Source organism: Schistocerca americana, chromosome 2 (genome assembly GCF_021461395.2).
Source record: "Schistocerca americana isolate TAMUIC-IGC-003095 chromosome 2, iqSchAmer2.1, whole genome shotgun sequence".
Lineage (NCBI taxonomy): Eukaryota > Metazoa > Arthropoda > Insecta > Orthoptera > Acrididae > Schistocerca > Schistocerca americana.
Genome location: NC_060120.1, coordinates 918,844,901 through 918,856,167, shown reverse-complemented (window position 1 = coordinate 918,856,167; position 11,267 = coordinate 918,844,901). Strand labels below are relative to the sequence as shown.

Here is an 11,267-nt window from a genome sequence, read left to right as displayed (position 1 = left end):
TTGGAACTCAACTGGCTCAACAGGAAACAACAGAAGCCGAAATTAGTAGCATTTCCCATCTTGACGTGACAATATACTCAGCTATAGTGGCATGTCAAGGATGGAATATTTCGGGGGTCAGCCTTAAGATCATGGAACCATAGAGAGAAAGTAGGAATGAGAGAGAGAGAGAGAGAGAGAGAGAGAGAGAGAGAGAGAGAGAGAGAGAGAGGAATGCAAGCCATTGACTTTTCTTGGACAGATACAGCACCCGCAGTAGCCCTCCTCACTACCAGAAAACAAAGGGAGAGAGGGACAGAGAGAGAGAGAGAGAGAGAGAGAGAAATGGGATTAATCCGGAAATCCGATTATAAATTCATTATACTGACGAAACGGTGAGTTTATTGGTACCAAACACGGACCTAGTAATTGAACAGTTGAAAGGCTCACTAATTAAATCAATCAATTTGACTATCAAAACTAATTTTCTCTGGTCAGCAAACACTACTGATGTCAAGCCTGCATGCCGGGCTGTCGGATGGATGGGGCTAAACATTTTTCCTGTTCACCAGTCAATTAATATTAAAATTGCTCAATGGGGCAAGTTTTTTAAAAGTTGCAGCCGTCATCGTAAAACATGGCTGGAGGGCACGCTGGCGTGTGGGGACTGTGAGTCTGAAGAATTGACACCCAGACAGGGCCCGTAACTTTAACTACAAATGGCCGAGCCACTCTGGCTGTCTGGGGGCATAGGAACCGTTAGTGCCTCCTTCCCAAGTTATGTTGGCAGCGGGCTCTACTTCGACTCCAGCGGATGTGTACTAGGGATGGCGGCCGAGGAAATAAAAGCACAGAAGGCCGATCTTTGGGCTTCAGTTTAAGCAGTCGCTGAAGATGTAGGACGTGCCACAACGTCCAAGCTACCGCCACCTCAGAACACGCTGCCTCTCCATAACCTTGGGAGCAGCAACATGTTTGCAGCAGATAGCAATCGGGTAACGTGATCGTCGGTCGGGAGCTTCCAGTAGATACGGTAGTTGTTATTGTGCAGTCACACGGAATGCGACGCTCACATTCGACCCCGCAAGTTGGTCATTAGTAGTGCAGTAAGCTCTAACGTACCACACCTGTTTCTCGATTCCAGTGGTTTGCATTTCTCATTTTCAAGGTTCGTCTCTCGACATTATTTCTTGATCTCTCTTTAGGTGCTGGTTTTCGATTTTATTGCTGTATTGCACTTTCTGATGTATTTATCATGTTTATTACTCGACCTGCAGCAGGAAGTTAGCTGGCCGAATCATTGGCAAATGTTAGTAGACAGGTACATTTGTGAGACAGGGCTACTCAATTTGTGTTTCTTTTGGGTTTACCGTATACCTTCATGTCAAACTTCATCGAAGATCTTTCATTTACTGCAGCTTTCCCTTTTTTGTTAATTATGGGTTATGAACACGAATGCCCACGTGGTCAAGCGACAGAAGATCAGTCCTTTTTAATGTGACCACCTGCCAAAAGCCTGAATAATGTTCTTTTGCAGCACAGATGGCTGCGAAACTTTCAGAAAGAGTCAGTAAGGTTCTGGAGGTTACCGATAGGGAAGTGTAGCCATGTGACTACGATGCTCTGGCCAGCTGCGCTAGGTTTCTCAAGAATCCACGCCGCATCAGCCCTATCGTAGTAGTTCACAGATTCAGATTCACCATTGAGTTTAGTTGTCCACAGATTCACGACTGAGATTCAATTCATGGAATTTGGTGGCAAGGGGACTACGGTAAACTCACGTTGGCGATCTTCGGACCACACACGTACACTGCGAACTGCGTAGCACGATGCATTGTCCCGCTGGTATATGACATCGTGCCGAGGAAAAGCAAACTACATGTGGGGTTGCACACGGTCCTTCTACATATATTCTCCGCTGCCCACCAAGCGGTGTGTGGCGGAGGGCACAATTCGTGCCAAAGTGATATTTCTCTCCCCCCCCCCCCCCCCCCCCCCCCACTGTTCCTCACGTGGATCGCACGAGGGAAATACGACTGTCAGAACGCCTCAGTACGAGCTCTAATTTCCCTTATCTTTGAATGGTGATCACTGCGCGATTTGAAAGTTGGTGGTGATAACATATGGTCTACATCCTCGGTGATGATCGGATTTCAGAATTTAATGAGTAGGGCCTTCGGTTTAGCGCGTCATCTATCTGCAAGTGTCTCCCACTTTAAAACTTTCTATAAGATTTGTAACGCTCTCGCCATGGCTAAATGTACCAGTCAAGAATCTCGCCGCTCTTCTTTGGACCTTCTCAATCTCTTGAATCAGACCCAACTGGTAAGGGTCCCACACAGACGAACAATACGCTAAGACTGGTGCAACTAACGTATTGTAAGCTATTTCCTTTGTTGAAGGACTGCATCGCTTCAGGACCAATAAACCGCAATCTAGAGTTTGCCTTACCCGTTCCTTCTGTAATCTGATCATTCCATTTGAGATCATTTCGAATAGTCACACCCAGATACTTGACGGATGTTACCGCTTCTAAAGACAGGACATTTATTTTGTACTCGTACATTAATGGGGATTTTCGCCTTGTTATACGCAGTAGGTTATACTTACTAATAATGAGAGACAACTACCAGTCGCCGGCAGTAGTGACCGAGCGGTTCTAGGCGCTTCAGTATGGAACCGAGCGACAACTACGGTCGCAGGTTCGAAACCTGCCTCGGGCATGGATGTGTGTGATGTTCTTAGGTTAGATAGGTTTAAGTAGTTCTAAGTTCTAGGGGACTGATGACCTCAGATGTTAAGTCCCCTAGTGCTCTGCTCAGAGGCATTTGAACCATTTGAACAACTGCCAGTCATTACACCACGCATTTATTTTCTGCAAGTCCTCACTGATTTGTTCACAACTTTCGTGTGATACTACTTTCCTATAGACTACAGCATCATCGGCAAACAGTCTAACGCCGCTGTCAATACCATCAACTAGATCGTTTATGTTAATCGTTAAAAGCAGCGGACCTATTACGCTGCCCTGGGGCACACCTAAAGTTACGCTTGTTTCCGATGAAGTCACCCCATTCGGGACGACATACTGCTCCCTGGCTGTTAGAAAACTTTCTATCCAACCGCATATGTCATCGCATAGACCGTAAGCTCGCACTTTTTTGAGCAAGCGACAATGCGGAACCGAGTCGAACGCCTTTCGAAAGTCGAGAAATATGGCATCAACCTGGGAGCCGGTAGTGGTATTGATAGCTACTATGCCACGGCGTAAGTTAAGTTGGCACTACTACGAGACACCGACAGCAGCGGCCTCTAGCAAGCGCTGTTTAGATCTACGAGCTCCGCTGCAGGTTCAGCCGACTTCATCAAGAGCAGACGGCCTAGAAACATAGCTTCAACCTCAGCTTGCTGTTGAGACTATGTACTACTTACGACGGGAATACGGTTTTGCACCTACGGGCAAAAGTAAAGTTACGTATGTAATTGACTAATAATTGAATGTACTTTCACATAAAAAGCTGTAGCGAGAATCATACCTCACCTGTTCCTGCTCACTTCCTACATTCCGCCTACCCATTCCGTTACAGGAGCAGTCCCACGCGCCGCCTTCCTGGCGGGATACAAAACCGGTATCTAGAGCCTGTTGTGTATTATGCACAAAGAGGGCCAGCTGTGTCTCGCATGACCGCTGTTTCCAAAAACCGTGCTGGTTTCTGCAGATGAGCTTCTCAGAGTCTAGCTTGTCTGAACGCAAAATATGTTCCAAGATTGTACAACAAATGGATGTTAGTGAAATTGGCCAGTAGTTATGTGCGTCCGATTTTCTACCCTTTTTATAGATTGCTATGACCTGGACCTTCTTCCAGTCCCGTGGAACTTTCCGCCGTTCCGATGATCTCTGATAGATGACGGATAAGAATAGTGCTATATTTGTAGCATAGTCAACATATAATCTTACAGGGATACCGTCTGGGCCAGATGCCTTCCTGGCGTGTAAGGATCTCAAGTTTTACAATCCCAGATATACTACACACGATTTCAGCCTTCATTGCGTTTGTTCGATAATTGAAAGGGGGAATGGTGCTGCAGTCCTCTACCGTAAACGAGTTTTTGAAAGCTATGTTTAGAATTTCGGTCTTCTGTTTATTATCATCAGTTACATTACCCGTACTGTCAGCAAGAGAAGGTATTGAATGATTTATAGCGTTCATAGATTGTACGTACGACCAAATTTTTTTGGATAGATGCATGCTTGGCTTGAACCATTGTGCTTTCCAAGCCTTCCAAAATAACGAGACCACACAGGGAGTGCCACGAAAGCGATCACCAGACGATAACAGTCCGTCATTCGATCTGGACTCTTCCGACGACTGTTACAGGATATTTGCTTTCAGACGTTTCACGCTGCACACGCCAGCGGTCATCTGTCCGATGGAGCATAAAACGCGATTCATCTGAAAAGGTCACCTCTTGCCACTCAGCGGACGTCCAGGAGCGGTAGTGGCGTGCAAAGTCCAGCCTTCGTCGCTGGTGAACAGCAGTCAGCATTATACTATTACTTAAACTATATATGACGGTAGTATCTGTTTCCGAAAGAACAGTTACCGTGGATGACCATGCAGCTTTGCTAGAAATGAGATGATAATTAAATAGACACCCTAGCTGCAAGCAGGCGTTGATACACTTCATTGGGGACATGTTGAAAATGTGTGCCCCGACCGGGACTCGAACCCGGGATCTCCTGCTTACATGGCAGGCGCTCTATCCATCTGAGCCACCGCGGGCACAGAGGATAGTGCGTCTGCAGGGACTCCCTGCAGACGCACTATCCTCTGTGCCCGCGGTGGCTCAGATGGATAGAGCGCCTGCCATGTAAGCTCCCTGCAGACGCACTATCCTCTGTGCCCGCGGTGGCTCAGATGGATAGAGCGCCTGCCATGTAAGCAGGAGATGCCGGGTTCGAGTCCCGGTCGGGGCACACATTTTCAACATGTCCCCAATGTAGTGTATCAACGCCTGCTTGCAGGTAGGGTGTCTATTTAATTATCATTTCATTATTTAAACTAGTTGTCACTTGACAGGCAACGGGCTGCAGGGCTCCCGCCACCAATAAACCAATGGCAACCGGAGCTGTCGGCTGCACTGCATTGCCACTTCGCTCTGCTGAGCTGACTAAGGCATTGTGCCAGCCGTTGCAGACGTGCGGGTGAGAGATTTGAGTGACTTGTAGCTTCGCGTGTTTACGATGTCTGATGAAAGCAGTCGCAAGAGAGGGAGGCCGAGGCTGCACACTTCTCAGAAACCTCCAAAAAGTGGCGGACATGGCGTCGTTATACGCAGTCAGGCGCGTGAATACGTGTGTTCCGTAAGGGAGTATTTTGAGAGAGAGAGAGAGAGAGAGGGATGCAGGAGGTCCTGTCGTTCCTTTGGATAAGGTGGTGGGGTGAACTGCAGCTGCTCTGCAAGTTAGCGAACGATCAGTAATAAGAATCTGCAAGGAGAAATTCACGAAAGAAGGCTCTCAAGTGAATCATCTAAATTGGAGACACCTGGGAAAAAGAGGCGACTAGAGAAGAGGAAGGAGTATCCAACACTCAAAAAACTTCGTGCTACCCTCACAGCGGCTGCCCTGTTTCAGGGTAGTATATCGTCTTTGTTGCGAGTAGTGAAAATGTTAGGATTCCGCTATAAATCCATCTCTGGCAGAAAGTTATTAATGGAACGCCAAGATATTGCAGCCTGGCAATGCTGCTTCCTTAGAGAATTAGTGGGAACAAATTTTGATGATATCATTTGGCTTGATGAAACGTGGGTGAATGCAGGACACAGTTTAAAAAAAGGCCGGACGGACGGTACCATCAGCGGTAGTATGGCAGCTCCGATCGGCAGAGGAAAAAGGATAATTGTAGCACATACCAGAAATTCAAAAGGTTTCATTCCAAATTGTCTGCTGCTATTCAGTTCACATAAGACCTCCGACTACCACGAAGAGATGAACCACAATACGTTTGTGAAATGGTTTGAAGATTGTGTACTCCGGAACTTAACAAAAAATTCTATCATTGTTATTGATAGCTCTCCTTATCACTCAGTAATACAAGATAAAGCGCCCACAAAGGCAACGAGGAAAAACGACATTGTTATCTGGTTACAGAAACATAAGGTACAGTTCGACAGTAATTTGACAAGGGCAGAATTATTAGAACTCGTATCGCAACACAAGCCAAAGAACCCGATTTACATTGTGGATGAAGTAGCAAAAAATACGGCCATAAAGTGCTCATATTGCCTCCTTACCATTGCCATTTCAACGCAATAGAGCTGATTTGGGCTCAGGTTAAACGGCATATTGCTGCAGAAAATAAGAAATTCACATTAACCGAAGTGGAACGCCTTTTGAAAGAGGCCGTTGAAATTGTGACATCGGAAGACTGGCAGAAGGTGGTGCACCACGTGAAAGGAGTGATAGAGGACGCATGGAACAATGAAGGTGTCTTACAACAAAGTGTCGAAGACTTGATTATATCTGTCAATACGAGCAGCGACACGGATTGTTCCACTGACTCTGAATTAAGCGGTGCTTTCGCGTTGTCTGATTAGTGTGTTTTGTGCTTACTGCCTTTAAATATTGTGTTTGTGAATTTATTTCGATTAATCCGTATTTTTGTTGTGAGACTAAGCAATACCGTTAGGCCAGCTCTCGTCATCTCCTTACGGTAAGTTAGACTGAATTTTAATTCTATTTCATTTTGTATGCACACCAAGAAGTTATTCAATGTGTGTAATAGTTTTCAAGATTTGCAATCTAAAGAAGAAACCTTTTCCGGACGCGGAAGTTTCTCACACTTCAACAGTTAATGTAAGAACGGCCCTAATAAAATTGAGAAAAGATATTTGATATGCTTATAGACACCACTGACACCAATACTGTACGTAAATTTCAAAATATTTACATAATATTTATAGGAGATAGAGATTTTAAACGTCTACTTGTTTGGAGTTCTGCACTGATAGGGTTGTTTAAAAACGCTGTTTTCAGAAATTTATATACAGGAAACGTAATGCACTATGAAAACTTTTAAGGATTCTTTGCCGAGTGCGTTACTTTGGTAATGAATGGAAAAAATGTTTTGCTGTGACAGCAATAGTTTTTCAATAATGACGTGATAAGTTGGAAGCTGTTTGCGAAATCGAGAATTTAAATGGTTTCAAACAAATTAACGTAACTCTTGTCCTAATTAAAATTAAGAATAGATATTTGACAGATTGAGAGACATTGTAGAGATATACATCATATGTGGGTTTGAAATTTTTTACTTACTTTTTGTAGAAGATACAGGCTTTAAAACGATTTTCTATCGTCGGGGGGTAGCGATGCGCTGAGGCGGCTGCCTCCAGCCAGTGCTTGACGTGACAACGCCGCAGCTTCGCAGCGCAAACGTCAAGTGACGACTACTCTAAATCAGACTTTAGTCGTGTGAAGCTGGCACCCGACCTTTTCTCGTAGTTCTTGATGTGTATGTCATAGTTGTAGAGTCCTCTGTACAAAATCTGAATAGTTTTACGCAATTTCGGAAAGAAAACAATAATACTTGGAAAAATTTTAATCTTGTACAAAAAAAATTGCCAGATTTGCGAAAAAAATAATAATCGAAATTCTGAATAGCTCCCGAAAAATTCCACAGAAAACTGTAATTTTTTTTTTTTTTTTTTGTTTTGTTTTGCAGGTAATAGCTTATGAGATGACAGCAGTAATGAGGGACCCATTTCCACAGTCATGTGAAATTGGCACCTGACTTTCGAGAAATCTACATTTTTTTAAGACTTCTCCGTAGATATTCCATAGTTCTAGAGTTCTCTGTACTGAATTTGATTACAACTTTTATCGATTATGGATGAGGAACACTGCGACTGTGATGAATAAAACTTTCTTGAAATTACTGCGGCTGATGGTGTTTTTTGTTTATTCTTCAATTCTTATATAATCCCATTACCGGTTTTGAATGGCGTAGCGATTCATCATCAAATGGTACATATTAATTGATTGTCTGCAGCAGTGTGGGAGTCGTGTAGCTGTGGCACGATGTATAAACGAAACATGTAAGCACAGAGAGTAGCGAGAGTTATTCACATTATGAGACAGATTTTGTTGCTTTACTTAGAGTTACTAGTATCCGTTGGTTGGATGATGGTGTGCACAGTATTCCGGAAAACATAATGAATGTTTTCCAGTGACGTTAACTGTACTACAATTTACGCAGTTACCCATAGGTAACAGCGTTAATAAACCAAAGAGTGTGGCTAGCATTATGTCCAAGAGTTTGTGTTAGAGCAGAGAGTCTCTTTCTTCAGCTCTTGTAACACAAGAAAATTGCTGTGTGCTATTTATAAAATCTATTAAACAATGCGTTTGGAAGATAATACAATTACAATTTTAGCAGTACAATTTCGATTCACTGTTGACTGTCTTTTGTTTAACCGAACTGATCAACGCTTCTGAAATTAAGAACAAACATCACAGCATAATAAGGGAGAGAGAGAGAGAGAGAGAGAGAGAGAGAGAGAGAGAGAGAGAGAGAGAAAGAGACCGACCGAGCGGTTCTAGGCGCTTCAGTCCGGAACCGCGCGACTACTACGGTCGCAGGTTCGAATCCTGCCTCGGGCATGGATGTGTGTGATATCCTTAGGTTAGGTTTAAGTAGTTTTAAGTTCTAGGGGACTGATGACCTCAGATGTTAAGTCCCATAGTGCTCAGAGCCATTTCAACCATTTTTGATTTTCCCGATTACTTGAGTTTTTTCGTGAAATTCTGCAGAATTATTCAAATTTAGTAGAAAGAACTCTGGAATTATAACAGATCTACCGAGAACTCTGAGAAGAATCCAGGTTTCTCGAGGGTCGGGTGCCAAATTCACCGGACTGTAAGCATTAGTGCACGAAACAAGCACCTGCAGCCGGTTGCCCATACGTAGCAATGTTCGCTAATCGGTCGCTGTGGAGATAGTGTTGGCAGCCCCTTGGTTCCTCCGGGTTGTCAGTTGCTCAGCAGTTGGACATGTATTCGCCTGAACACATCTCCGCAGCCGTTGTTCACCTCTTGTCATCTGTGGCTCTGTGTGCACCATAGCTTCCTCGGCGCTGGTTTTGGACTGCACCACTTTGCCATGCACGGTATACTTTAACCACGGCGGCACACGAACAGTTTGCAAACTTAGAGGTTTCGCAAATGCATCCACCCTAGCTGTGGAAGAAAATGATCAAGCTCTTTTAGGCGTCGGATAAGTCGCTCCGTTTTCGCATTAAGACAATGAGCGGGCGTCTGACACACTTCGTACACTACTGGCCATTAAAATTGTTACACCACGAAGATGACGTGCTGTAGACGCGAAATTTAACCGACAGGAAGAGGATTCTGTGATACGCAAATGATTAGCTTTTCAGAGCATTCACACAAGGTTGGCGCCGGTGGAGACACCTACAACGTGCTGAGATGAGGAAAGTTTCCAAGCGATGTCTCATACACGAACAGCAGTTGACCGGCGTTTCCTGGTGAAACGTTGTTGTGAAGCCTCGACTAAGGAGGAGAAATGCGGACCATCACGTTTCTGACTTTGATAAAGGTTGGATTGTTGCCTATCGCGATTGCGGTTTATCGTATCGCGACATTGCTGCTCGGTTGGTCGAGATCCAATGAATCTTAGCAGAATATGGAATCGCTGGGTTTAGTAGGGTAATACGGAAAGCCATGTTGGATCCCAACGGCCTCGTATCACTAGCAGTCGAGATGACAGGCATCTTATCCGCATTCCTGTAACGGATCGTGCAGCCAAGTCTCGATCCCTGAGTCAACAGATGGGGACGTTTGCAAGACAACAACCATCTGCACGAACAGTTCGACGACGTTTGCAGCAGCATGGACTATCAGCTCTGAGACTATGGCTGCGGTTACCCTTGACGCTGCATCACAGACAGGAGCGCCTGCGATGGTGTACTCAACGACTAATCTGGGTGCACGAATGGCAAAACGTCATTTTTTCGAATGAATCCAGGTTCTGTTTACAGCATCGTGATGGTCGCATCCGTGTTTGGCAACATCGCGGTGAACGCTCATTGGAAGCGTGTATTCGTCATCGTCATACTGACGTATCACCAGGCGTGATGGAATGGTGTGCCATTGGTTACACGTCTCGGTCAGCTATTATTCTTATTGACGGCACTTTGAACAGTGGACGTTACATTTCAGATGTGTTACGACCCATGGCTCTACCCTTCATTCGATCCCAGCCAAACCATTTCAGCAGGATAATGCACGGCCGCATGTTGCAGGTCCTGTACGGGCCTTTCTGGATACAGAATGTTACACGGAAGTTTGTGCCCAAAGTTTTGAAGATACGTATTTTTATAACGTAATATGCACATCCGATTACTGAGTGTAGTAAACTCTTTACCACTGCATGAAAACCGCAGACAATATTCACTGCTGTCACTCATGGGCGTCGTCACCACTAAATTATTGGGGGGTGGGGGGCGGCGGGAAGGGATATACGTGACTGAGTCAGCAGACAGAGTGGCGCAATAAATCGGTTTGGTAGGTGTTCTCGTAAAATAAGCCACATTCGGCCTGTGCTGACTTTGCAGAAGTAACACAGGTACCTTGAAAAGCGTAGCTGCGATACCATAGCATAGTTATAGTACCGATGACACAGCGGAAGAACTGGGCCACAAAGGGGGTTAGGTCATGATTGCTCAATGGCCACATCCCATAACCCGTTTCTGCCATTTCAAAAATAGCTTATTAGATCGCTTAATACATTACTTTAGTTGCGACGTCGTTTCGGCGTCTTATCATAAGAGCAAAACTTTGAACTGCAGACGCTGCTTGTTAATTATAACTGAGTCCATTTATGAATCCATTTGCTGCTCCATCATATAGGTTACTTATAGAAAAACATAACAAATGAGTGCAGCTGTTTCTGCTCCATGCACGTAATGAGTTTTACAGAACCCCAAAAAACTTTCATGAGGATCTAATTCGTCGTCAAATCATCTTACACAAAAACTAATTTTTTCATCGCCTGAAATATCCCTAGTACCATCACAAATCACTCAGTAAAATTTTTTGAACTAAACTATTTACTATTGCTCTAGTAAGGATTTCAGTTAATTTAATTTGTACTCGTACCTTCGGATGAGCGTAACTTCGTTCTCTTTGAATCCATAATTTCAAATGATTCAAATGGCTCTGAGCGCTATGGGACTTAACTTCTGAGGTCATCAGTCCCCTAGAA

At 44.5% G+C, this 11,267-nt stretch overlaps 2 non-coding genes across 2 annotated transcripts; one reads left to right on the top strand and one right to left on the bottom strand.

Annotated features, from left to right (window-relative positions):
- Positions 1-4,689: 4,689 nt before the first annotated feature.
- Trnat-ugu lies at positions 4,690-4,764 on the bottom strand. Its single transcript has one exon. It is a non-coding gene; the product is annotated as a tRNA-Thr (tRNA).
- A 118-nt stretch (positions 4,765-4,882) lies between these two features.
- Positions 4,883-4,957, top strand: Trnat-ugu. The gene has a single exon. It is a non-coding gene; the product is annotated as a tRNA-Thr (tRNA).
- Positions 4,958-11,267: the final 6,310 nt, after the last annotated feature.